Genomic DNA, 27655 nt, shown 5'->3' with positions numbered 1-27655 from the left:
CACCCCGGCTCCGCCCATAGACCCGCCCCGAGTCCGCCCACCGACCACCCCCACTCCTCCAGCTCCAGTGGCGCCGCCTGGGTTTCCGAGTCCCGGCCACTCCAGCGCACAGTTCCGGAGTGGAGGGAGGAAGTCCCATCACGGCTACCAGGTACCCCCTCCTCTCTCCGCTGCGCTTACGGGGAGCGCCTCGACTCTTGTCTTTCCTCCGCCGGTACTGGGAGACAGCTCGGGACCGCAGGACTGGTCTCCCCGCCCCTCACTTTGAGAGGAGGAGGGGCGAGGGAAAAGGACATCTTGTTCTCACAGAGGCAGGTTGCCCAGCTGAGGGCATTTGTTTTGAGGGGCAGCAGGATGCACTACGGAAAACCCAGGTGTGTTTGGCATAACTAGCATTTAACATAACAGGAACATTTTTACAGACAATCAAAAAATAGTATTAAAATTTTAAAATAATTGTTTTCTAATTTTTAAAAACGCTTGGCCCACGTTTTCCATGCTCTCGTGAGGGATCTGACAGAACGGCTGAAGAGGTAGCGATGTTGTAGGACCCTGAAGCAAGGCGTCAGACCAAACTCAAACTGGATGCCCTCGTGTGTATATTAGGGCCCCCCTGCGAGTCCCCTACCCCGCAATGAAACCAGTCGCATTTGTTCTAAGAGAACTGAAAGGCTGGGAAATACGGAGTAGGTGATATTAAAGAAAAGCTACAGGGAAGGTGGAGGTAGGATTTTTAAAAAGTATTTCCTCAAAGCTCTTGTAGAAATAGACAAATGGAGCTGACCTTGAACGGCCTGGTTGTCCTCCTCCTAGCTGTGTCCTTGGAAAGGCAGAGAATCCCAACACCGCTAGCAAAAGAGAAGTAAAGAAAAACACCCACCAAAACGGCCCTCAGGTTTTGACAAAGAGGTCCCTGACAAAATGTGACTTAATTAGGACAGAACCGAAAAGTTGAAGTAAATCCCCCACCCAACACGTGAGAACTGAGTGACACTTCTCTCTGGCAACCAGGGAGTCTGTCTGCAGAGGATCAGAAGGGGTCATCGCAAAGCCTAGACCTGACCAGGTGGCTGGAAGTCCCATGAAGAACCCTGTGCAAGGGGCAAACAGAAATACCCACCCAGGGGGCAGGGACATCTGTGGTCCAGCACTGAAGATCACTGACAAATACCCTCTGAGTAAAACTGAGGAAAGAAGTCAGCTGTGATCAGGGGGACTTGGGCACACTGGAGCGTATGGCCAGGGATGGCAAGAAAATATTGCTTCCAGAAACATTCACGGGAAACTCCATCTCTCAGACATGCTGCCAGGTCTTGGAATTGCAGAGACTAGGAAATGGGCCCTGCCCTGATGGACTCACAGGTAAGCTAATGAGCACAAAGCATAGTGGAAGTCATGGTGGGAACAGTGGGGATGCAGAGAATGAAGAGTCTGTTCCTCAGGGAGGGGACTGAAAAAGCCCCCTCAGAACAGCTTTTGTCTGACTGGGTCTTGGGAAATGAATATATATTTGCCACCAGGTCCAGCAGAAAGGACATGTCTGGTAAATGGATCAGTATATATGACCTTGTGGTTTAGGGCACAGGGAATGCATCCTACAGAAGTCAGCCTCCTGGGCGCAGAGCAAGGTGAAGAAGGTTGGGGAGAGGCCAATGGAGAATATCCGGCACGGCGGTAACAACATCCTCCTCTTGCTCACGTCTGGGTGTTCACCACCTCTTCTTGGTGTTATGGTTTGAATTATGTCTCCCAGATTTCTTAGGTTGAAGTTCTAATTTCTGGTACCTCAGAATGTGACTTTATTTGGAAATAGAGTCACTGCAGATGTTATTAGTTAAGTTACAATAAGGTCGTTAGGGTGGGCCTCAGTGCAAAATGATTGGTGTCCTTACAAAAGGGAAATTGAGACGCAGACTTGCACACAGAACACCTTGAGAATTTGGGAGTTGTGTTGCCACAAGCCAAAGTACTACTGGAAGCCAGTAGAAAGTCCTGGAACAGATCTTTTCCTAGTGCTCTCAGAAGGAACCAACCCTACCAACACCCAGATCTCAGACTTCTAACCTCTGGAACAGTGAGACAATTTCTGTTGTTTGAAACCATAGGGTTGGTGGTGCTTTGTTATGGCAATTCCAACAAACAAATACAGCTGGCTCCCAAGCCTGTCCACACCTGTTGAGTAGCAAGTTTCTTAAACCATTCTGAGTTGGATTCCGTTTCCTGCCAGGACCCTGATTGCTGCCTGGAGTGGCCCCGGGGTAAGTTCCTCAATGTGGAATTCTGGCTGTGTTACTCACCTATCTGTGCGTGCAGAGGGAGCAAAAGAGATGTAGTCATCTGTGGCCCACAGATGCGGCAAGATACTCCAATTAGCACTGTGGTAGTGTGAGGGGCAGACGGGGGACAAGGCTTTGGGGGTTCTTGCTGTTGCACTTGATTGCAATAATGATAACTACAAAGGTTGGAGAGCAAGATGGCTGTTTCTAATTGCTCTGGAGAGTTTGCTTACTTGTTTGTTTATTTGTTTAAAGATAAGCGGAAGTATTATGTTCCCATCTCAAGGTATAGATGTGGTGAAATCCAAAGAATCCTTTATCGGGTAGAGCCATAGGACAGACAGGGGTCATCTTCAGATCTCAAATACTGTAGTTCAGATTACAGAATTATTGGGAAGGATAAATGCTCCATCTCAGCAAGTTCTCTTGCTACAATTAGGATGCTGATAGGGAAGTAGAACTTGCGATGGGAATATTTGGTTGGATGCAGACAGTGATAATTACATGGTACAATGGAGGTGTTAGCTAAAGCTACAGTGGCAATCATACTGCAGTATAAATGTATCAAATCAATACGGTAGTCTTTTCTTACCCTCGGTTTCAGTGCTGTCAGCCACTGTCTGGGAAAAGATGATCTTCCTCTGATCTATCGACAGAAGGTCAATGGTAGCCTGACGCTAAATACAATGCCAATGTCATTCACCTCACTCCATCTCATCACATGAGCATTTTTTTAAAGATTTTATTTATTTATTTATGTATATGAGAGTGAGGGAGCTTGATCAGGAGGAGGGGCAGAAGGAGAGGGAGAAGCAGGCTCCCACTGAGCAGGGAGCCTGTCACAGGGCATGCTCCCAGGACCCTGAGACCATGACCCGAGCCAAAGTCAGATGCTTAACTGACTGATCTGCCCAGGTGCACCTCATCACATGAGCATTTTATCATCTTACACCATCACAAGAGAAAGAAGGATGAGTACAGACAAAAAGATATTTTGAGAGAGACCACATTATTTACATAACTTTTATAGCAGTATATTGTTGTAATTGTTCTATTTCATTATTATTGTAGTTAATCTCTGTGCCTAATCTATAAATTAACCTTTATAATAGGTACATATTCATATAGGAAAAACAGTATGTATATAGTATTCGGTACTGTCCATGGTTTTAGGCACACACTGGGGGGCTTGGAACATATCCCCTGCAGATAAATGGGGACTACCATGTGTTGTACCCCTTAAATTTACACAATGTTATATGTCAATTATATCTCAGTTATAAAAAAGAAAGTTGGATGCAGAAACTTGAAAAAACAGGAGACAGAGATTAGCACAATTAGAATAGAAATTGATAAAATTATTCCAAAAAACTATCAAAAAAGTTATTAAGACAAATGTATAAAAGTGGATAAATCCAAAAGATATTGAAAAATTAATACAGTCTTTACAAAAATTGATCAATAGAAAGAAAAATGATTCAAAATAGAGCTTCATAAATGCAAAAAAATAGACCCCATTGCAGATTCTAGAGTTACTGAACAAATAAGGCTAATATATTATTAATAATAATTTAAAAAGCTGAGTTCCCAAATCCCAAACCTCCCTTGCCAATAGAAGCAGCATTTCCCTCTATGAGGAAACTAGCATTCACTAATGTGAAGAGGTTTGAAGACTTCACCTGAGGTGTGTGCCTCCCATGTAAATGCCTGTTCTCCTCAAAACCTGTCCACATGGCACCTCACTGGCTCCAGGCCCACAACAAGAGTAAACTCCCAGCATAGCCCAGAAAGATCATTTCAGGGTCTGTTGGGGTGGGGGTAGAAATAGATTCATACAGCAAGGGAGTTAGAATATCCTGCCAATATACATGAAGGGAAAGCTGACAGTCATATATAGGCATGGAATCTAAAGTGTTAAACCAAGGAGGATGAAACATAAGGTTGGATTCAGCAAAATGTATGAATAAATATGTACTCACTCAGGACTCCTGATGTAATGTGTTATATTCAGCACCTGTGGGTGGCTCTAACGTTTAATTCCTTCGTTTATTGAACCCTGGATTTAACAATGGCCTATAGTCAATGAGGCTGAGAAGCCAAAATTTCCCTGGCATACTCTAGACAAAGAAAAGAGTCTGAAGATTCAGGGGGTAAGAATGTTTGAGTGGGTATATTTTTTCAACCAACTCAGCCACCACCCCCTGACCACAACATGCATCTTCATTAAGACATTAAAGATGTAGGGAATTTCTTTTTCAGACATGCTGCCAGGTCTTGGCGCTGCCCCGGAGACCCTGGCAAGCTGGGATTGTCGGGTCTGTGGGCAGGGCGGGCCGGAGACCATCTGCTCACCGCGAGGAGAAACTGAGGCAGGGCGAATCCCAAGCTTTTGATCTTAGTAGCAAAATTGAGCAGGTCATTTCCACCCCCTGCCCCCATTTGTTTCTCACAAGCAATAAAGTAAAGTCAGTTGAAGACCATCCTTCTACTGCAAACAATCACAGAAGCTGGACAAAGTATAAAAGCAAATCTCTTTCAAGTCATGAAAGAACTACTGTGGCAGCACAGACATGTCTCTGGGGAGGTGAAACTGACGTACAATCAGGTTCTTCCCTTCAAAGTCTGTGATGATTCCTAAGTTGCAGCTAGGAGACTAAGAAGCCAAGCTCACCTTCTGGAAGTTTACAGGCCCAGAGAGACAAAACTTGGAGTTAGGATCCCCGAAGTGTGACATCCCCAGAGTAGGGGGAAACCAGGAGAAGACAAGACTTCACAAAGAGGAAACCCATAAGCTTCTCAGTGCCTAATTAAAATAAAATCTCCCCCAGCCATAATTACCTCCCAGGAGCAAAAGTGTACACTCCAACAGTTGATAACACCATCCAAGAACCTCAATTTTTTTTCTGTGATCTTTCATACACCATATTCAGCATCAGTACATTACCACGTATAATAGGAAACAAGACCACATGATTAAGAATCAAGAGAAAAAAGAATAAGATCTATTAGTAACAAGTTCACAGAATAGCCAGATATTGGAGTTTCCAGACACAGAATAGGATTTTATATGTATATAAATAATAAGTTCAAGAACTGAGATAAAAGTAGAATTTCACTGCTTTGGCTCGGGTCATGATTCCAGAGTCCCAGGATCAGTTCTGCCTGGGGCTCCCAGCTCCACAGGGAGTCTGCTTCTCCCTCTGACCTTCTCCTCTCTCATGCTCTCTCTCATTCTCTCTCAAATAAATAAATACAATCTTAAAAAAATAGTATTTCAGCAAAGAACTAGAAAAAAATGTATACATTTTTGAAAGATCAAAAGGAAATCTTAGAATCAAAAAAACACAACACTTGAAATTAAGACTTCCATAGATGAGTATAAAAGGAGACTACACAAAGTTGGAACATTAGTGATCCAGAGGATTAATCAAAAAAGATAGCCGATATTTCTCCCAAGAAGATATGCAAAGACCAATAAGCACATGAAAAAATACTCAGCATCATTAGCCATCAGGGAAATGCAAATCAAAACTATAATGAGAAGCACCTGGATGGCTCAGCCAGTTGAACTTCTGCCTTTGGCTCAGATCATGATCCCAGGGTCCTGGGATCAAGCCCTGCATTGAGTTCCCTACCTGGAGAGCCTGCTTCTCCCTCTCCCTCTGCCCCCTCCTCTGCTCGTGCTCTCAATCTTTCTCTCTCAAAATAAATAGATAAAATCTTAAAAAAAAAACTATAATGAGATACCACATTGCACTCACTAGGATGGCTGCAGTTACAAGACAAAAAACAGACAATAACAAGCCTTGGTGAAATCAGAACTGTCAGACATCACTGGTGAGAATTTGTGTGTGTGTGTGTTTTTAAGATTTTATTTATTTATTTGTCAGGAGGAGAGAGAGAACACAAGCAGGGGGACCGGGAGGCAGAGGGAGAAGCAGGCTCTCCACTGAGCAAGGAGCCCAATGCGGGACTCGATCCCAGGACCCTGGGATCATGACCTGAGCCAAAGGCAAACACTTAACCTACTGAGCCACCCAGGCGTCCCTTCTGGTGAAAATTTAAATGGTGTAGTTTCTTTTGAAAACAGTTCTCAAAAAGTGAAAGTTACTATATGACCCAGCAATTCTCTTCCTAGGTATGCACCCAAGAAAAAGGAAAATCCACATTCACATAAAAAATTTTACATGAATGTTCAGAGCAGCATTATTCATAATAGTTAAAAAGTGGGAACAACACAAATGTCCATCATCTGATGAATGGGTAAATAAAATGTGTTATAGCCATACAATGGAAGATTAAAGCCATAAAAAGGAATTAAGTACTGGTTCAAGCCACACTACAACATGGTTGAATCTTGAAAGCCACTATGCTAAATGAAAGAAACTAGACACAAAGATCCATGTATTCTATGATTCCGTTTATATGCAATGTCCAGAATAAGCAAATCTACAGACATGGATAATGGGCTAGTGGTTGTCATGGGCTGGGGGGAGTGGGGAGGGGGAAAAATGAAGAGTAACTGCTTAATGGATATGGGGTTTCCTTTGGAGAGATAAAAAATGTTTTGGAAAATACGATGATGCTTGCACAACATTGTGAGTATACTGAAAACCACAGAATTGTACATTTTGAAAAGCAACTTGTAGAAAATGGATAGTAATGGAAATGATTCTTGTCCAAAGCAATGCAAGTAAACTTTGGTCCATAGGGATGCCCCCCATGAGATTTTTTTTTAAGATTTTATTTATTTATTTGACAGAGAGAGAGATCACAAGTAGGTAGAGAGGCAGGTAGAGAGAGAGAGGAGGAAGCAGGATCCCTGCTGAGCAGAGAGCTCGATGTGGGGCTCGATCCCAGGACCCTGAGATCGTGACCTGAACCGAAGTCCGAGGCTTTAACCCACTGAGCCACCCAGGTGTCCCAAGATTTTAATCCATTTTATATCTATTAGCAAATTCACTTCAACATTCCTGGCTAATACCTATATCTATACCTATTTATCTGTTCTTCACATTCTCCTTTGAGCTAGTCTTAACATCTTACTGTTTCCCTCATTAATTACAGAGTTGAATGAAACTGTTACTCCGTGTTCATTTGATGCCTACAATGAGAGTCATGCTTTTAGTGTTTTGAAGATTATACTTTGGCAGTAAGAAAAAGAGAAACATGACCGGCAGGATAGAAATTACTTGACTGTGGTAGAAAGATGGGGAATGGAAAGAGAAGTTAACCTTTGCTCCCCTACAGAGAATACAAACTCCCCCACTAAATATAGCCCCTGGCTCCTCGCAAAAAGATGCTACTTTTCCAAAACCCTTGGCAAAGCACGTCTGGAGAAATAGGCCGGTCTGCAGGACTTGTCTTTCTGAGAGCACCCAAATCTCAGTGGCCCACCTCCTCCTCACTCTGACTAGTGGTTTGAGAAAGAACATAGGGACATAGACACAGATGCGTCCCCTGCCTTGGGATGGTAACCACTCAGTGATGAAAGTAGGCCTTCATTCACCTACTTAAAACTTGAGTGAAACTATCTGCCTGGGAGTTGGGATTAGGTTAGAATGATAGTTAGGGCTCAGGTTAGGTTGGGGTTATGGTCAAGGTTAGGTAAGTGTTAGGTTAGGGTGAGGATTAAGGTTAGGTTAGGGTATAGGTTAGGTTTATGGTGAGATTTAAGGACTTAGCTATCAGGTGATTGGCCATTGTGGCCATGGGTTTAATAAGAAACACCAGAAGTCTTTTCTTTAGAAGTGGGAAATGGCTCATATGAGTCTGTCCTTGTCTACAGTGCTCTACCTTTGGGTGGCAGTGATCCACGACCCTGGGCCTCGACTCACCCAATTTCATGTCTGTTCTACACCAGCACCTCTTGTCAGTATCAGTCCCTTCCTGACATTATTTCTTCCTCTTGAGCTTTTTTTTTTTTTTCAAACATACAAAAGAGGAATAATGAAAAGGAGAGCAAAATGGGAAAGAAAAACGGAGTATTCTCAGATTTATACCTGAAATCAGAAAGAAGTTCTAACAGAACCCATTTGGTTTCCATTCACAATTAATCCTCTTTAATTCCTAATATAATTGTTATTTGTGTTTTCCGTAAGTGTCCATTGGTTGCCAGTTAATTTCTAAATGTAATAATTTTCCATTTTGCATCAACTTAATTTCTTTAATCCTTGAAGCAGTAAGTGTTTTTTGAAATTATTGATTTCTTTTTGAGCCCTATTTACAAGTTCTGCTAGTTGGCTTGACTTTTGGCTCGCATTTCCAGCCCTGTAACTTCTCCCAGTCATGCCTTTGTGCTTCCTTTTATAACATGACCACTGTGAGGGCTAACCTGTGACCTAGGGCATAGATTCTTGGTCTGTTGATGACAGCCCATTTTAAAGTAACGTGCAGGGAAGTGTCCTCTTTGTATTCACACATCCTCTCACAGTGCCTTCTTTCCAGGGCTCAAAACCTGCCTCAAAACCAGTCCAAAAAAGAGTTGTAAGAGATTCAGTAAGTCAAAGAACATCCATGGAGTCAGTGCAACTGGCTAGCACTATGTGAAATTCCTGGGATGCAGCAGGAATAAATCCTAGATCTGACTTCAGATCTTACCAAGGATACGTTTACCCAACAAAGGAGGAACACAGCAAAAGGACTCTTAAGCACTAAGCACTGTGCTTGCTGTATTTCCAAAAGGCATCTCACTTATTTCTCACAATAAACTTTAAAAGGAAAATAAAATTAGTCCCATTTTACAGATGAGAAAATTCAGGCCCACAAAAAACTTTTGTAACTTTCCAATCTGATCGATGGCAGAACCCAGATTCATCTCAACACTTTTCTGAATCCCAAGCCAACACTTTTTCCATTAATGCACACCTGATTTGATCAGTGTTGTTCACCGAAGCACTTTTTTTCTCCTTAACATTACTTTCAGTGACTATTAGAGCCATCACCCCAATTACTGGGCTTCAAGGATGCAGACCTGGAAGAGAGAAATTCTGCTTTCCCTACTTCACGTCATGAGGCCATGGGCACATATCCTAACCTCTTAGAATTTCAGTTTCTCCATCAGGATATGTGTGTCTCACTGAGATGTTATAACGTTCAAATGAGATAGGCTACACCATACACCTAGTACAGGGCTTTTCCCACGTATGTCTTCTAAATAATAACTGTTAAATTGCCTCTAGCCCTGTCCCTGGGCATAACTGTGACATCTCTCCTCTCTGCCTGCAGTTCCAAAGTTGCTTTCAGGTCATGAAGACAGAAGGACCTACCCCAGCATTCTCTTAAGCACAGGTGTGCATATAAGAGCAGAAGCCACTGGACCAACTTTTCACTTCTAACCCAGGAAAGAGGGATAGTAAGTCACTAATGATGACTTATCTATATTGAACCACTACTGAAAATAGACTTTAGTCAATTCGTTATACATAACTGGTAGGTTCTTTTTGGTAAATGTCACTGGTTTGAGATAGAATGTTAGGTCTCCCCTGAGCCCCATCCTAAAAAACATAATTTGTTAAAATGGAAGCAAGTCACAGACCAAATTTCAGGGCACATTCGAACATGTATTAAACATTTAGAGACACTTGGGTGGATCAATCAATTAAGCATCTGTCTTCGGCTCAGGTCATGATCCCAGGGTCCTGGGATCAAGTCCCGCATTAGGCTCCTTGCAGAGTGGGGAGCCTGCTTCTCCCTCTGCCTGCCACTCCTGCTGCTTGTGTGCTCTCTCTTTCTCTCTCTCTGACAAATAGATAAACTCTTAAAAAATTATTAGAAAGAGAGCCCAGGGGCTTCTGGGGGGCTCAGTCGGTTAAGCATCCAACTCTTGATTTCAGCTCAGGTCATGATCTCAGGGTCCTGAGGTGGAGCTCCCCCCATCAGTTTCCATACTGGGCATGGAACCTGCTTAAGATTCTCTCTCTCCCTCTCCCTCTATGCCCCCCACCATGTTCTCTCTCTCTTAAGAAAAAAGAGAGAGAGCCCAGTATGGTCCTACACCCTGTTCTATAAGCTCCTAAAGTCACAGACCTCTAACCGCACCTGGCATTAAGTGTTAACTCGAGACAAAATCATAGTCATATCCCAGAAGCAATTTCCTGGTAGATACCAGGCAACCAGAACCCTCTGAGTCAGAAATTGGACATAGGAATGTTTAATTCAAGACTCACATAGCATTTTAGGGGGTGAGAAGCGAAGGGCTCACTGCATTTTAGCCAACTCACCTTCTCAAACAAAACAAATTTCACCAATAAAATCATTGGTCTATGGGCGCCTGGGTGGCTCAGTGGGTTAAGCCGCTTCCTTCGGCTCAGGTCATGATCTCAGGGTCCTGGGATCGAGTCCCGCATCAGGCTCTCTGCTCAGCAGGGAGCCTGCTTCCTCCTCTCTCTGCCTGCCTCTCCATCTACTTGTGACTTCTCTCTGTCAAATAAATAAGTAAAATCTTAAAAAAAAAATCATTGGTCTAACAACCACTGGGCTGATGAACAGATTTTCTGTTTGCCGATTGGAGACAAAGACAACTGGAGTGTGACCATTGGATTATATGCTCCCTAACTATCCCTAAGAGTGTGTATTCACATTTAGAATCAGAGTGTCTGAGGCTGTCTCCAAAATGTGAATTAAAACCAACTAGTACAAACATATATATCACTTTATAACCCATGCTGAAGTATCTTAAAGTGAATTCCTGCCAGTACCATGCTGCCATCTGTCTTCCTAGAGTCCTGGGAATGCATGGCTCTGTGGCTTAGTTAGAATACGATCAATATAAGCCCCCTCTTCAGGGATTTGTACAGCAGGAGGGTCTGTGCTGTTCCCTTTTGTAAGGACGGTACACAGATCCTTCCGTAGTCGAGGACAGCTCATCTAACCTCTGCTTGCATTTTTTCCCATGTCTGTACTTCTATAAAGAACATTAACATGTTTGGAAAGAGTCCAACAAAATACAGTTAGTGTTCAGCTCTTTAGAAATCCCTTCCCAGGGACTGTGCAGGCTCAAACAGATCAGGCACTTCTCCCTGGAGAAACAATGCACAAGAAGGAGGCCAAGAGAGAAAGAAGAACTAGGAGGGAAAAATAAATCTTGTGTTGTTTTTTTTTTCCTTAGTTCTTCTTACAACTCAAAAAAGGTTATAATCTGAGAAATCATATCAAATAGCAATGCTTATGAGTCTGTACATGTGCCAAGGAAAATTACACAATTAGGAAATGTACAAATGAGCCATGTCCTGTTCCAAATTCGTTCTCTCCTTTACAACCGGTTTGTTTCATTTCTTTATGAGATAGAGAACCTATGTGAATAACTCCCACAACATAGATGGTCCTTTATTATTTTACATCATGATAACATTAAATCAAAGGACAAAACTTTGAAACATTCTAATTAGTACCAAAAGATTGCTGAGCTATAGCTGATATAGAATGTGAATTCTGTTTCAATAATAAGCTTCTTAAGTGGGAAGAAGATTTTGATAAATTAAAAGGATCTAAGTCAGAATATTCCCAAGGTCAAAGTTACAGTGTTCTTTCTGAGGAGCCAGGATCTAACCTAAACATGGTTTGTTGTTGTTACTGTTGGCATATTCAGCACAAACAAATAAGTGATTTCTGATCGTCACTCAGGAAGATATATTGTAAACCTCCCTTTTTCACTTCTTCACATCCATTGATGTTAGCAGGGGCTCACTCTTAATGAAAGGTAAAATTTGGGGCACCTGGGGTGGCTCAGAGGGTTAAAGTCTCTGCCTTCAGCTCAGATCATGATCCCAGGGTCCTGGGATTGAGCCCCGCATCGAGCTCTCTGCTCAGCGGGGAGCCTGCTTCCCCCTCTCTCTTCTGCCTGCCTCTCTGCCTACTTGTGATCTCTCTCTGTCAAATAAATAAAATCTTGAAAAGAAAAATGAAAGAAAGATAAATTTTAAGGGCCCAGTTCAAAGGAGATAGCCTAACAAAAAAGGGCCTCTGCCAAGGCTCACCATCATGGTATTTCAGAGGACTCAGGAAAGAAGATCCTAAAACCTTCCCAAGAGAAGAAAATACACAGATCACAAACAAAAGATTAGGAATCAGAGCAATCTCACACTATCCCGCAGTAACACTGGAAAGTAGAGGACAGTGGACAAAAACCTTCAAAAATCTAAGGGAGAATGGTTTTAAACTAGGAATTCCATACCCAGCCAAATGTAATCAAGGACAATTTGTTAATCAAGTGAAGGCATTTTCAGATACTTCAAAAACTTTTCTTGCCAAATAGAGTTTCTCAGGAAATAGTGAAGAATGTGAAAAGAAGGAGGAAATCAGGGAAAAGGGGAAGAAATGGGAGCCAAGAAGTATAAGACTCAGCACAGGAGAGAGTCAAAGGGAGCTCACCCAACAAGGTCAAAGTGAGTCCCTGAACAACAGCCCCATATAATGCAGGCAGCCCAGGGGTAGCAGGAGAGTTTGGTGCCTGAGGGATCATCAGAATAAGAACTAGGTTGGTTGCAAGGAGCTTGAGCGCTCTGGCGGATGGTTTGAAAGTGAATCTGTGTTGAAAACAAAGAAAATAAGAAAAATAAGCAAAATTTCCAAATGAGGAAATGTTTAATGCAAAGGGGATAAAGATTTACAAGTGAGAAATGTAATCATATAAATAGGACTTGGCTGTGAACGGTATTAATTTAATCAAAATAACAACCAGTGAATGTTGGTCTTCATTATGGTGGGAGAATGGGGAGTATATTGGGGGAAGGGAAGGGCAAAAAAACTAAATTCTCATCATTTGTAATAGGAAGTTAACTGATAATAGCTTACGTTGAAAGTCAAGAATTAGTAAAACCTCTGATTTAGGAGCAGGGAAGCAAATAGCAAAAGAAAGAGCAGAAAGAGTTGAAAGAGGTTGTAGGGAGTGGGCCTGAGAAGTGAGGAGGGGTATGAGCAGGAATCTCTTTTTATTTTTTTTAAATTTATTTTTTATTTATTTTCAGCATAACAGTATTCATTATTTTTGCACCACACCCAGTGCTCCATGCAATCCGTGCCCTCTCTAATACCCACCACCTGGTCCCCCCAACCTCCCACCCCCTGACACTTCAAATCCCTCGGATTGTTTTTCAGAGGAATCTGTTATTTTAATTTTGAAGAAAGGTATGTCTTTTTTAAAAATTTGATTAAGTTTTTTTTATCTTAATTCAGTAGAGCTAACATATGGTGGTGTATTAGTTTCAGGTGTGCCATATAGTGATTCAACCATTCTATACATTACTCAGAGCTCATCATGATAAGTGTACTCTTCTCTTTTTTTGGATCACAAGTAGGCTTCTTCTCTTTTTTAAGATTTTGTTTGTTTATTTATTTATTTATTTGAGAGAGAGAGAAAATGAGCACAAGCTGGGGGAGGGGCAGAAGGAGAAGCAGACTCCACCTTGAACAGGGAGTCCTGTGCTTGACTCGATCCCAAGACCCTGGGATCATGACCTGTGCCTAAGGCAGACACTTAACTGACGGAGCCTCCCAGATGCCCCAGTGAGTGTATTCTTTAATCCCTATCACCTGTTTCACCCCCACCCCCTCCCCTTTGGCAACCATTGGTTTGTTCTCTATCAAAAGTTAAGGTTCTGCTTCTTGGTTTCCTTCTTTTTTTGTTAGTTCCTTTGTTTTGTTTCTTAAACTCCACATATGAGTGAAATTACGTGATATTTGTCTTTCTCTGACCTGTTTTGCTCCATCCACGTTGTTACAAATGGCAAGATCTCATTTTTTATCACTAATATTCCATTATATATATATATATATACATATATATACATATATATATACATATATATATATATACATGTATATATATATATATATACCACAACTTCTTTATTCATTCATCTATCAATGAATACTTCAACTTTTTCCATAATTCCATTGTTGTAAATAACACTGTGACAAACATAATCGTGCATGTATCTTTTTGAATTAGTGTTTTTTGTATTCTTTGGGTAAATACCTAGTATGCAATTACTGGATCGTACAGTACTTCTATTTTTAATGTTTTGAGGAATCTCCATACTTTTCCCACAACTGCTACAATAGTTTGCATTCCCACCAACAGTGCACGAGGATTCCTTGTTTTCTAACAACCTCGCCAACACCTATTGTTTCTTAGATTGTTTATTTTAGCCATTCTGGCAGATGGGAAGTGACATCTCATTGTAATTTTGATTTGCATTTCCCTATGTTGAGTGATGTTCAGCACCTTTCCATGTGTCTGTTGCCCATCTGGATGTCTTCTTTGGAGAAATGTCTGTTCATGTCCTCTGCCCATTTTTTTTTTAAAGATCTTATGTATTTATTTGACAGAGAGAGAGATCACAAGTAGGCAGAGAAGCAGGCAGAGAGAGAGGGGGAAGCAGGCTCCTTGCTGAGCAGAGAGCCTGATGCAGGGCTTAATCCCAGAACCCTGAGATCATGACCTGAGCCTAAGGCAGAGGCTTTAACCCACTGAACCACCCAGGTGCCCCATTCTGCCCATGTTTTAACTGGATTATTTGTGGGTTTGGGTGTTGAGTTGTGTTAAGTTCTTTATATATTTTATTTTTATTTTTTTTTAAGATTTTATTTATTTATTTGACAGACAGAGATCACAAGTAGGCAGAGAGGCAGGCAGAGAGAGAGAGAGGGAAGCAGGCTCCCTGCTGAGCAGAGAGCCCAGGACTCGATCCCAGGATCCTGAGATCATGACCTGAGCCTAAGGCAGCGGCTTAACCCACTGAGCCACCCAGGCGCCCCAGTTCTTTATATATTTTAGATACCAACCCTTTATTGGATATGTCATTTGCAAATATCTTCTCCCATTCAGTAGGTTGTCTTTTAGTTCTGCTGATCATTTTCTTCACTGTGCAGAAGCTTTTTGTTTTGATGTAGTCCCCATAGTTTATTTTTGCTTTTATTTCCTTTGCCCCAGGAGTCAGATCTAGAAAAATGCTGCTATAGCTGATGTCAGAGAAATTACTGCTTGTCCCTTCCTCTTCTAGGATTTTTTATGGTTTCAGGTCTCATATTTAGATGTAAGAAAGACATGTCTTGTAAAAGTATGTACTCTGATAAGTAAAGTTTTGTTTTTCATTTTAAAGAGTGAACAGGAGGGGCGCCTGGGTGGCTCAGTGGGTTAAAGCCTCTGCCTTCAGCTCAGGTCATGGTCTCAGGGTCCTAGGATGGAGCCCTGCATCGGGCTCTCTGCTCAGTGGGGAGCCTGCTTCCCTTCCTCTCTGCCTGCCTCTCTGCCTACTTATGATCTCTGTCTGTCAAATAAATAAATAAATAAAATCTTTCAAAAAAAAAAAAAAAGAGTGAGCAGGAATTAGAAAAATGAGTAGAAAATTTAGAAAAATCACATTTTCTTAAAGATTTATTTATTTACTTTTAGAGAGAGAGAATATGGGGGCGGGGCAAAAGGGGAGGGAGAGAGAGAATCCCAAGCAGACTCCGTACCAAGCACAGAGCCCAATGCGGAACTTGATCTGAGGACCCTGAGATCATGACCTAGGCCAAAACCAAAAGTTGGGAGCTCAACTAACTGAGCCACCCAGACACCCCTAGAAAGATCACACTTAGGGGCACCTGGGTGGTACATTCAGTTAAGTATCTGACTCTTGGCTTCAGCCCACATCGTGATAGGCTCATGAGATCAAGCCCTGCATTGGGCTCCACACTTAGCACAGAGTCAACTTAAGACTTTCTCCTCTCCATCTCCCTCTGGCCCTCCCCACACTCACATGATCTCTCTCTCTCCCTCTCAAATAAATAAATAAATAAATAAAAATAAGAAAAATCACATTTAAAGGTGGAAATGATTAATTTAATTTCAAATGACTGAGACCTGTAGTTTCCTCATTTTACCCATAAGAAAACAAATAGCCAAACTTAAATTATCTATTTTGGTTGCTGGGGATGTGGAAAGATAAGTAACCAAAATCACAGATTCTTCCCATCACCTGATACCTACAAGGAAGGTTTGGGCCTCTGGTGGCACTAACTCCCATTTCTCAGTTCAGTATACCCATCAACCCCCATCCTAGGGGACTGGGCATTATTTCAGATGGTTGGAAATGAGGAAAAGAGATTACTGGGTGTTCCTTCGCTTCAGCATATGAGGCTTGGCATTTCGTTGTCAGGGCTGTTTTACAAGTCCAGAGGGACAAAGGTTAACTTGTAGATTTTTGTCTCATGTAATGCAAATTAATTTCTGTCCCATGGAAAAAATAACCCCAAAGGTTATAGCTTATGTCTTTGTTGGACATTATCCAGTTCTGTATATAAACCAGCAATGTATTAAATTGCTGATGTATACCAAAGTTTTGCAAATGCTTAGTATTTTATTAGTCACAACACCTTAATTGCTTCCTCATTAATTAGTGACTTGAAAAAATCTTTGACATTTTCATTTTATATTTGCATGAGAGTATGATGTTACTGTTGTGAAGATTATATTTTAGCAAAGACTAAGAAGAATTCTATATAAGCATTAAAAAACTCCTATTCTTAGATCTAGCCTTTCAAACACATACTTACAGAAATTAAGGTATTTCTTTTTAACCCAAGCAACCAAGTGGAAGAAATTGATTGGGTTTTATCCTTTTCTGTTCTGGTTGGAGGTGCCTGTTAGATTCAGGCAACTAAGCAAAATGCTTTCAGGGAGAGCTTTCCAGTCTCATTGGATAGGCCCAGTCTTCATAGACATTATAAAATAAATGGAAATAAAACCAAATCCATGGAGGCAGTGCTTTCCCTTAGAGTCTAGAGTAAGACAAGATCATACTCTACACTAACGGGAAAGGCTTCCTTCCCAAGCAAGTGTCAGCTAGAGCTGGGACTTCAGAGGTGGGGCAAGGGAAAAAAGAGAGCACACAGTGAGCACAGACCTGGAGGCCTACCTGAGGAAGACCTGTGGGAAGATGGAAATCTTGAGAGCAGCAGTAAGGAGACTACTCTCCTCCTCCTACTAGTATTACTACTGCTCTCTCCACCCCATTCCTTTGACAATTAACAATATATTACCTCTCTATAATTTATTCATTATCTCTTCATGTATTTTAGCTCATTTGGGTTGCTATCACAAAAATACCATAGGCTGGGTGGCTTTTAAACAGCAGGGATTTTTTTCCCATAGTCCTGAAGGCTGGGAAGTCCATGCTCAAGGTGCTGGACAGACAGCAGTCTTTCACGGGGTCATCCCATGGCAAGAAGTTTTCTAGGATCTCATTTATACCAGCCTATAATAGGATATACCATCCTATTGACAAAGGTCATGACCTAATCACCTCCCAAAGAACCCACCACTTAATATATCACCCTGGGGAATAGGTTCTAACATGTGAATTTTGGGGGAGGGTGGACAGAAACATTTGGTCTACAGTATTGTGTTTTTAAATTAGATGGTAAGTTCTTTTTATTGCCATAATTACACTTATGGGAAAACAAAAACCAAAAAATGTATTCCAAAATGTTGATACTTTGCTAGGACTGCCAAAACAAGATACCACAGACTTGTAGCTTAAACAGCAAACATTTTTTTCCTCACAGTTCAAGAGGCTAGAAGTCCAAGATCAAGGTGCTGGGAGGGTTTTTTTCTGATAAGGTTTCTCTCTTTGATTTTCATGTGGCCACCTTCCCACCATGTCCTCACATGGCCTTTCCTCTGTGCACCCACATCCCTGGTGTCTCTTCCTCTTCTGATAAGGATAGTAATCATATTCTGTTTGGACCCAGCCATATGACATCATTTATCCTTAACTACCTCTTTAAAGGTTATATCTCCATTACAATCACATTCTGAGGTATACTGGAAGTTACAACTTCAACATATGAGTTTGGGGTGAAAGACACAATTCTATCCTTAACACATGGTAAAATTTCTAACAGTACAAAACAATACACATTGAAAACCATCTCCCATCCACCTGCCTTCAGTCCCATGTCCTCAAACACACATTATGATCCACATTTTATATGCCTCTGATGCAAGTTCTTTGAATGTTGAGACCATGTGGTGTAATCTTTACAAAAAGGAGAGGTGGGCCACTTGCTCAGGCCTGCAAAGGGAGGTGAGCCTCAGACCTTACAGGCCAGCACAGCCCTGACCTCTGCCCTTCTCAGAATGCCTGGGGGAGGGTAAGAGCAGCTCCTGCTGTTTGCTGAGAACACACCTTCTGTATGTGGCTCTAGACAGAGAAGTAAAATGGGAAGGAACCATCATCTGGCCAAATTTTTCATACAGGGAAGGGAGAGAAAGTCCAGGGAAGCAAAAAGACAAACAAAAATCAAATTCTGTGGCCTGGAGATTTCCCCAAGTATTCTAAACTAGTGGACCAAATAATATGATGGCTGCTATTTTTACATTTTGAAAATCCCTTTAATTTGTATAGATGCATAAACTTTTTTTAGATATCTTATATCTTATAAGATATAATTCACACATTATAAAACTTACCTGTTTAAAGGACAAAATCCAGTGGTTTTTAGTGTATTCACAAGGTTGTACAACCATCCCTACTATCTCATGCCAGAACATTTTCATCAAATATTCTAAAAGAAAGCCTATACCCTTTACCGTCATCCCTATTCCCCATTTCTCCCAACCCCTGGCAAACACCAATTTGGGGGGTGTCAGGAGGGGCAGAGATAGAGGGAGAAAAAGAATCTTAAGCAAGCCCCACACCCAGAATGGAGCCCAATGGGGGGCTGGATCTCATGACCCTGAAATCATGACCTGAGCTGAGATCAAGAATGGGATGCTCAACCAACTGAGCCACCAAGGTACCCCACCCACATCAACCTTCTATAGAGTTGTCTATTCTGGGCTTTTTATATACAAGGAATGATACAATATGATGCCTTTTGTGTCTGGCTTCTCTTGATTAGCATAGCGTTTTTAAGACTCACCCACATTGCAACATTCAGCACTTCCTTTTTAGGATGACTTGTCTGTTATGTGTACACACCATAGTTTGTTAGTCTCTTCACCAGTTGATGGACATTTGGGTTCTTCCCTTCTTTTAGCCCTTATGGCTTGTGCTTTCCTAGACATTCGTATACAAGTTTTCTCATGTACACAGGTTTTTAGTCCTCTTGGGTACCTATGAAAGAGTACAATTGCTGCATCATACAGCAACTCTGTTTACCTTTTTGAGGGAACTGCCAAACAGTCTTCCACAGTGGCTGGTTTGCTTTATATCTCTTCAAGCAATGCATGAGGGTTCCAACTTTTCCATACCTTACTAACACTTGTCTCTGTCTTTTTTGATTATAGCCAATGTGGATGGTAGTGATATCCCAGTGTGATAGTCATTGAGAAGTGGCCTCTCATTATGGTTTTGGGTTACATTTTTCTAATGGCTTAGGATGTTGAGCATCTTTTCAAGTGGTTACTGGTCATTTGTGTGTGTGTATGTGTGTGTGTGTGTGTGTGTGTGTATATATATATATATATATATATATATATATACTGTCCAGTGTTCTAAAAAAAATATATATATGGACAGATCCACTGGATCTGGACAGATCCACTGCCCATTTTTTAAATTGGGCTGTCTTCTGATTTTTGACTTCTTGTATATTCAAGCTAAAAGTTCATATTGGTCTTCTTTGACTGTCAAAACAAAATATGACAAAATGGGGGGCTTAAACAATAGAAATTTATTTTCTCATGGTTTTAGCGGTTGAAAGTCCAAGATTAAAGGGCCAGCAGGGTTGGTTTCTGATGAGACCTTTCTCCTTGCCTTGCAGTGTCCTCTTATGGTTTTCTTCCTCTGTGTGGCCACATCCCTGGTGTCTGTTCCTCTTCTTATAAGGACATTGATCATATTGGATTAGGGCCCACCCTTATGATCTCATTTAACCTTAATGACCTCTTTAAAGGCCCCTTTTCATGTACAGTCACATGGGGTTAGAATTTCAAATTTGAATATGGGGAGAACACAGTGCAGTCCACAACCAAGTCCCTTATCTTATGTATGATTTATAAAAGTTGTCTCCCATTGTGTTTTTTCACTTTTTTGATGATATCTTTGGAAGCACAAAAGCTTTTCATTTTTATGGTGTTCAGTTTATCTGTTTTTTTCTTTTTTGTTGCTTATACTGTTGGTGTCATATATAGGAAACCACTGCCTAATTGAAGGTCACAAAGATTTATAACTGTCTGTGCTTCTGAGAGCTTTATAATTTTAACTTTTAGATTTATGTTTTTGATCCATTTTGAGTTCATTTTTGTATATGGTGTGAGGTAAAGGTCCGACTTCATTCTTGGGCATGTTAAGTATCCAGTTGTCCCAGAACCGTTGGTTGATAAGACTATTCTCTCCCTATTGAACTGTCTTGGCACACTAGTTGAAAATCAATTGACCATAAAGGTAAGAATTTATTTCTTGACTTTGAATTCTATTTCATTGATTTATATGTTTATGCCTATACCAGTGTTACACAGTGCTGGTTTTTATAGCTATGTAGCAAGTCTTGAAATCATAAAGTGTGAGTTCTCCAGTTTTGCTTTTCTCTTCTTCAATATTGTTTTTTTTTTTCTACTTTGAGTATCTTGCATTTCCATAGGAATTTGAGATCAGCTTATCAATTTCTGAAGAAAAAAAAAGCCATCTGAGCTTCTGATAGGAATTGCATTGATTCAATAGATCATTTTGAGTATTATTACCATCATAACAGTATTATGTTTTCCAGTGCATGAAAGTGAGATGTCATTCCACTTACCTCAGTCCTCTTTAATTTCTTTCAACAATATTTGTAGTTTTCATTAAACAAATCATGTACTTCTTTTGTTAAACTTATTCCTAAGTATTTTATTGCTTTAGATGCCATTCTAAATGGAATTTGCATGAACATTTTGAAATGCAGTTAAATTGCTGAATGTTCATATTCAGGGAAATAGAGTTACAGTTTTAAAGGGAAAAAAATGGTTTCCTTATAGCAGAAATCTTTAAAATGTCCCTACAAAGTCTCCCCATTAGCTCTGCGTCACCATGCTCTCATTTTCTTTTCCTTTCTGCCCACTCTTTTACCTGAACGCACTCACTTGAAACATGTGTGAACAAGCTCTAACCAGCCTCCCTAAGGTGAACAAAAGAAAAGGGAAGTGGAATAAAGAAGCAAGGAGACCAACTGTTTCTGTTTGCTCAACAGCTGCCAAGGGAGGCTTTTTTTCCCTAACATTGTGCACACAAACTGTACAATCTATGACGTTATATCCTAAGCTCCTTCCTTGAAAAAAAAGTTATGGGACAAAATTGCCTGCATGGAGAAAAATGCTTACAGAAGCCAAGGACCTTCTGGGATTTGCCTTAATGATGGATTGTCCTGGTGACTATGAATTATGGCTGAAGCTAACTTCAGGGAAGCTGCTATCCATGGAGCCCATTTTCACAGACATATGGAACTCCTTACTCTGTAATTTATACCCTTTCTGTGATAGAGCTAGCTATGGACAGACCCCAACTTCTGGAATTAGAGGTTGATTCCTTTGGCTTGAGACATTAAGATTAAAAATCAGTTCTCTCTGGGCTGGGTTATTTAGTAAACCTTTAGAAGTATTTTATGGCTGGGTGTGTTAACCTCTCAAATCAGATCTTTAGAGCATTATCTGAAGAGAAAAGGGCAGGAGGTATCTGACCATGAACAGTCCAAAGTGTCATTCTTCTATGTTCACCAAAATTCTAACACTCAGAATTTATCTGTAACCACTAGTACAACTTCAGGAAAAGGCCAGGCAAGCTTGTGGGTAAGGGAAAAATAGAACACACCTTTAAAAATATCCTATAGGCTCAAATTGTCAAGATTTTTTTCTACCACTGTTACCTCAAATGAGATTTATGTGGGCTTTTGTCCACCAGAGTGGTCTAAGGCAATGTCCTATCCAGGATGTTCCCGAGAAGCTCCCTTTTAGTGGTCATATTTGTGTTTTTATTACCAGAAGGCTGGGCTTTATCTTCTTTGAAAATCACAAATATAGTGGTTTCATATCACCAATGGGCAAGCTATTTCTTTTTTTTTTTTTAATTAACATATACTGTATTATTTGTTTCAGGGGTACAGGTCTATGATTCATCAGTCTTACACAATTCACAGCACTCACAACAGCACATACCCTCCCCCATGTCCATCACCCAGCCATCCCATCCCTCCCACACCCTCCACTCCAGTAAACCTTACTTTGTTTCCTGAGACCAAGAATCTTTTAAGGTTTGTCTCCCTTTCTGCTTTTGTCTTGTTTCACTTTTCCCTCCCTTCCCTTGTGATCCTCTGTTTTATTTCTCAAATTCCTCAAATCAGAGAGATATATGATAATTGTCTTTCTCTGATTGGCTTTTGTCACTTAGCATAACACCCTCTAGTTCCATCCATCTCATTGCAAATGGCAAGATTTCATTTTCAATGCTTTAATTTTCATTCTGAATACAGTATTCCATTATATATATTAAAAACCCCACATCTTTATCCATTCATCTGTTGATGGACATCTAGGCTCTTTCCATAGTTTGGCTATTGTGGACATTGCTGCTATAAATGTTGGGGTACAGGTGCCCCTTCGGATCACTACATTTGTATCCTTGGGGTAAATACCCAGTAGTGCGATTGCTGGGTCATAGAATAGCTCTATTTTCAACTTTTTGAAGAACCTCCTTACTGTTTTCCAGAGTGGCTGCACCAGCTTGCATTCCCACCAACAGTGTAGGAAAGTTCTCCTTTCTCCTGAGCAAGCTATTTCTTGAGTGTACTTTTTTTTAACTGGACACCTAGCTCAATTGATCCCAATACCCTCAGAGAAGAAGAGCCTGATTTTAAAAACAGAGCCACAGGAGGGTCACACTTGATCCAAAGAAAGGAACTTCAAACTTGGCCCTAGAACTTCTGATTCACTGCTCTCTCATCCCTGGGAGACGAGGAAGAGGCAGTCTGCAGAGTAAAAGCTGGCTCTCTAGGAAGGCTTGAGGAATTCTGAAGGGTCCTGGACATGCAAGAGTTGAGCTGAACTTAAGGACCTAGTTTTCTTTTCAGATGTCCCCATTCTGACCAAAGCCATCATTATCTCCCAGGGCAGAGACTACTGGCTGTCCACCAAAACCCAGTCCTCCCTTCTCCCTGGACTCAAGGCTGTACATATTTCTTGAAAATCACAAATATAGTGGTTTCATATCGCCAATGGGCAAGCTATTTCTTTTTTTTTTAATTAACATATACTGTATTATTTGTTTCAGGGGTACAGGTCTATGATTCATCAGCCTGGAGTGGCCATGAGACCAAGTACCCTCCAAGGAGGAAGCAGAAGTCTTACTTGGAGGACAATTCTAGAACTGGCCTATAAAGCCATTCCCTTTGCCCCTTCCTTCTAGCTAAATGGTCCTGACCCGGGCCTCCTTGGAAGCCAGAGGTGGGAAATGGCAAGGTGACCATCACCCGATGCCCCTGAGTGACTACATGGAGCAGACCTCCTGCTGATCCCTGGGTGGCCTGTGAGTGAGAAAGAGTTAGGTATCTGCTTTGAGCCATTGCAAGTTAGGGCCTCTTGGTCATAGCAGTTAAGAATTTTGGCCAAGTCAACAACATGCTACTCATGACTTTCATTGCTTACCCTACTTAGTATCTCTTAATCTCTTTCCCTCTCTACCTCCATTGCCACACCAATCTGAGGCCCTCATCATCTCTTGTCTGGTCTGTCGCAACAGCCCCTCCCTGGAAGATGAGGGCTGTGTGCAGGTCACAACTGAGATGCAGCACCCTGAACGTGGGCCCCCTCCAGCTTACCACCTTCGCACTGCTGTTCCCCCAGCTAGAAATGCCCACCCTCTCCCCATCCCTTCCTCTCCTCTACATCTGGCAAACTCACCCTCACCCCCAGCTTCATGGGCTGCCTTCCCTGAGAGGCTGTGACTCTGTCTTGTGACTGTTGCCATTCTGTCAGCTCCTAGCGGCAGGTCTGCATTCTTGTCACTTCTCTCCCCAGTGCCTAGACTGGTGGCTACCCATGCAGGTGTTTAATAAATGAAATCAGTGGGTGAGTGACAGTTTCCGGGTACTCTGGCATCCCTCTCTCCCCCATTTGATGCTACCATCTGAAAAGTCAGGGCTGTCTCATCAAAGGCTATCCTTTGGGCTTTGGCCCCTGTTCTGGTTGTCACTCTAACGCAGAAGTTTCTTCTGCCACTTCAAGAGGCACAAACATTCAAGATACAAGCAATAAACAGATTTGGAGAGCTTTCCGTGCACAACTGTTAAGCTGTTGACATTCTCCATCCTCACTCCCCCTCTGGTCTCAGTTCCTTGGCTCCTCATTCACTCAGAGAAACAGGATGGGATAAAAGGCAATATGACTTCATGGAAGGTCTGAAACATGGAGTTTTCCAATCAGGGATGGCTTCCTGTCAGGCATGCTTATCTCAGTGCAGGAAGCTCTCAGCCTTCAGGATTCCCTCCTACATCCCAGCCCTCTGCTGCACCCTGTACCCAGCGGTCCAGGGGCTTATGGAGTAGGTAGTTTCTCATCTCTGCCTCCAGCTCCTTCAGAAAGTAGCTAAGGGGGAGTTCTGTGGTGAGCACAGTGGAACTGAAGCCTCCTGTCCCCTGCAGAGTCCTCGCCATGGTGCACACAGCACTTTCACTCTGCGAGGGAGGAGGCCATGATGACAGGCTACTCTGGGCTTGAGGAAGGACAAAGATGACCTTATTCTGATAATGGCCACCATGTTGAGCTGGAAAACTCCTGACCCCTGAAGGCTCTCCCCTCAGGCGAGGATGATTAGCGATGTCTCTTCTGAGAGAAGAGGTGTCTATGGTTTGAACTGCTCAGGATAGCAAGGATGAGAACCAAGAGGGCAAACATTTTCTATGACTGACCCACACCTGAGAACACACCCCATCCGATTCATCAGGAGGCCCCTCCTTTGAGCTCATGGGCATTTTTTTTCTATTCAATAATAGCAAGAAGTTGTTAGGATACAAAACTGTACATAATTCATTTTACCCAGATCTGGAGTTATTCTGATCACTTGCGGTCTGTGACAAATAACCAGAAAGAAGTAGCTCAACAAACGAAACTCACCAAATATAAGCTCTACATTTATAGAAAATAAATAACAAAATTTAAGTACTCACTTTCTAAAGCATTAGTGTTAGCAGATCATTTCTAGGGATTATTCAGAATGTGGAAATGACTTATAGCTTTCCCAAATGAGTCAACTTATTTCTGCATAGTGGGTGGTAAGGGCAAAGCTCAGGGATGGGAATCAGGAAATACAGGCTCCAGCTCAGCTCAGCTCTGGCACTCGTTCTGATTACAAAGAGTTTATAGCCTCTCTGTCAGGTCCTTTGATTCTCTGTTTATCCAGGACCCCGTGCGTTCTGCAGGCTGTGTTTTACCCTTAAGGAGAGGCAGGACTAGGTTCAGTTGGGGACTACATATAGCAGGATGCCCTGACTCAGGGCTGTCACTCAGTGACGTTATCCAGCATCTTAACATAACTGGCCAAGCCCACACAGTGAGACAGTTAAGTTTTGGGGGGAAAAATAATGCTAAATCTTGCTCTTTGCACTCTCTCTGATACATTGTGAAAGCATTCCTTGACCTCCTTTCTCTGCCTCCTGACCTTCAAGTGTTTCAGTGGTTCCCTGGGCTCTCCTTTCCTCCTGAATTTCTCTTGAAAGTCTTAAATGTTGAATTTCATGGTCATTCAAAGGTTATATGCAGGATTATCTTCCTGCCTTCCTTTGGCTGGTGCTTAATTCTGTTTCGGAGGAAAACTAGCCTTTCCTACTTCCCCCACTGCACACAACACACAGACAAAAAGACATTTGCAGAATCATCAACATTTAATGATTCTGCTGAAATTGGTCTCCTTGGATGCAGCTAATGGAGTATGTGTGTCTGCTTTGAGATTCCTGACTGTCCCCAAGGCGGCTCCAGTTCTTACCTGGCCCCTTTATCAGATCTGGCCATCAGATACCATCAGATTGATTTCACTTGGGGCCCTTAGGCTGAGGAAGCAATCAGAACAAGTTGGCTGAGGGTTTAAGGTGAGCTGAAAGGGACAGCCACACTGGGACCGGAGCTTGCACAGGTTTCAAGGCCCCCTCCAAAATGTTTCAGTCCTAGAAAGAAATGTTATGGGCTCCAAAATGCGAAAAGAAAACAGCAAAAGCAAATTAATATTTATTTCTAACACCGAACTGTAAAATCTTTAATTTTTTTAATAGCTACGTGCATTTATTATGGAATATCAGCTCCCTGAATGTGTCTAATGGGGTGTGATGGGAGGAACGGGGCCCAGGCAGTGGGAGGACACCCAGGCCCCAGGAGGTGTCTGAGGCCACTTGCAGGCAAAGAACCCAGGATGTGCACACTAGACTGAGGCCCTTCTCTGCTGTGTGACTTTGCCCTTGCAGGGTACCCTTGAGTACCTCCTGCAGGCATGCATCACAGGCAACCCTGGTCTCTGTCCTAGGTCCAGCTTTGGGTTTCATGACACACCCCTGGATCCTTAGCATAAATTCTTTTTTGCTTCATCTAGGTTGAATTGGTCTTGCTACTTGTAAATAAAAGTCTTAGGGCAAGAACCTGGGGCCACTTGACTGCCCCTCTCACCCTTTCCACAACAGGCCAACCTACAGATCTTCCTCAACTGACAATGGGGTTACGTCCAGATAAGCCTACCCTAAGTTGAAAATACACTATGTTGAAATGTATTTAATGCACCTGATCTACTGAACATCACAGGATATTGCCTGTTTACCCTGGTGATCATGCGGCGGCCAGGGAGCTGCACCTGGCTGGTCTGGAAAAGAGCAAAATTACAAATGTCAAGTATGGTTTCTACGGAATGCCTAGCTTTTTCATTCCATCATGAAGCCAAAAAAATCCTAAATTGAACCATCGTAAGTTTAGTGACCATCTATACTTAGTTGGTTAAAAAAAAGCAATGAATATTAAAGCTTTCAAACTAGCCTCCATAAAGGCTGGTTTGGGATATCTACTAAATAGTCCTTTTGCTGGAATTATCTGCATAAGTAATTTGTTGTTGTTGTACAATAATAACTTTGTATTTATTATGTTTGTTGTTGTTTAGGGTCTGTCTCTTTCTGCTATAAGTTTCATGCAAGATGGGTGTCTTTGTTTTCATTATCCTTTATTAAGCACCCAGTGGATACGCCATAAATAAGTCTTAGAAGAATGACAATCACAGTCCTGCTAGAAATACCCAAGCCCAATTGTACTCCTACTATTAGAAATACCTGCACTGGGGTGCCACGCTGGCTCGGTCAGTAGAACAGTGACTCTTGATCTTGGGGTGGTGAGTTTGAGCCCCCATGTTGGGGGTAGAGATTACTTTTTAAAAAAAAAAAAAAGAAAGAAA

The 27655-nt window shown here is 41.9% G+C and overlaps 1 long non-coding RNA gene across 1 annotated transcript; it reads left to right on the top strand.

Annotated features, from left to right (window-relative positions):
- The first annotated feature begins 52 nt into the window (after nucleotides 1-52).
- On the top strand, nucleotides 53-27655 carry LOC131808478 (uncharacterized). The gene is made up of 3 exons (XR_009344789.1): nucleotides 53-1362; nucleotides 2106-2258; nucleotides 23507-27655. It is a non-coding gene; the product is annotated as an uncharacterized LOC131808478 (long non-coding RNA).

Source organism: Mustela lutreola, chromosome 9 (genome assembly GCF_030435805.1).
Source record: "Mustela lutreola isolate mMusLut2 chromosome 9, mMusLut2.pri, whole genome shotgun sequence".
Taxonomy (NCBI): domain Eukaryota; kingdom Metazoa; phylum Chordata; class Mammalia; order Carnivora; family Mustelidae; genus Mustela; species Mustela lutreola.
This window is presented reverse-complemented; position numbering and strand designations above follow the sequence as displayed.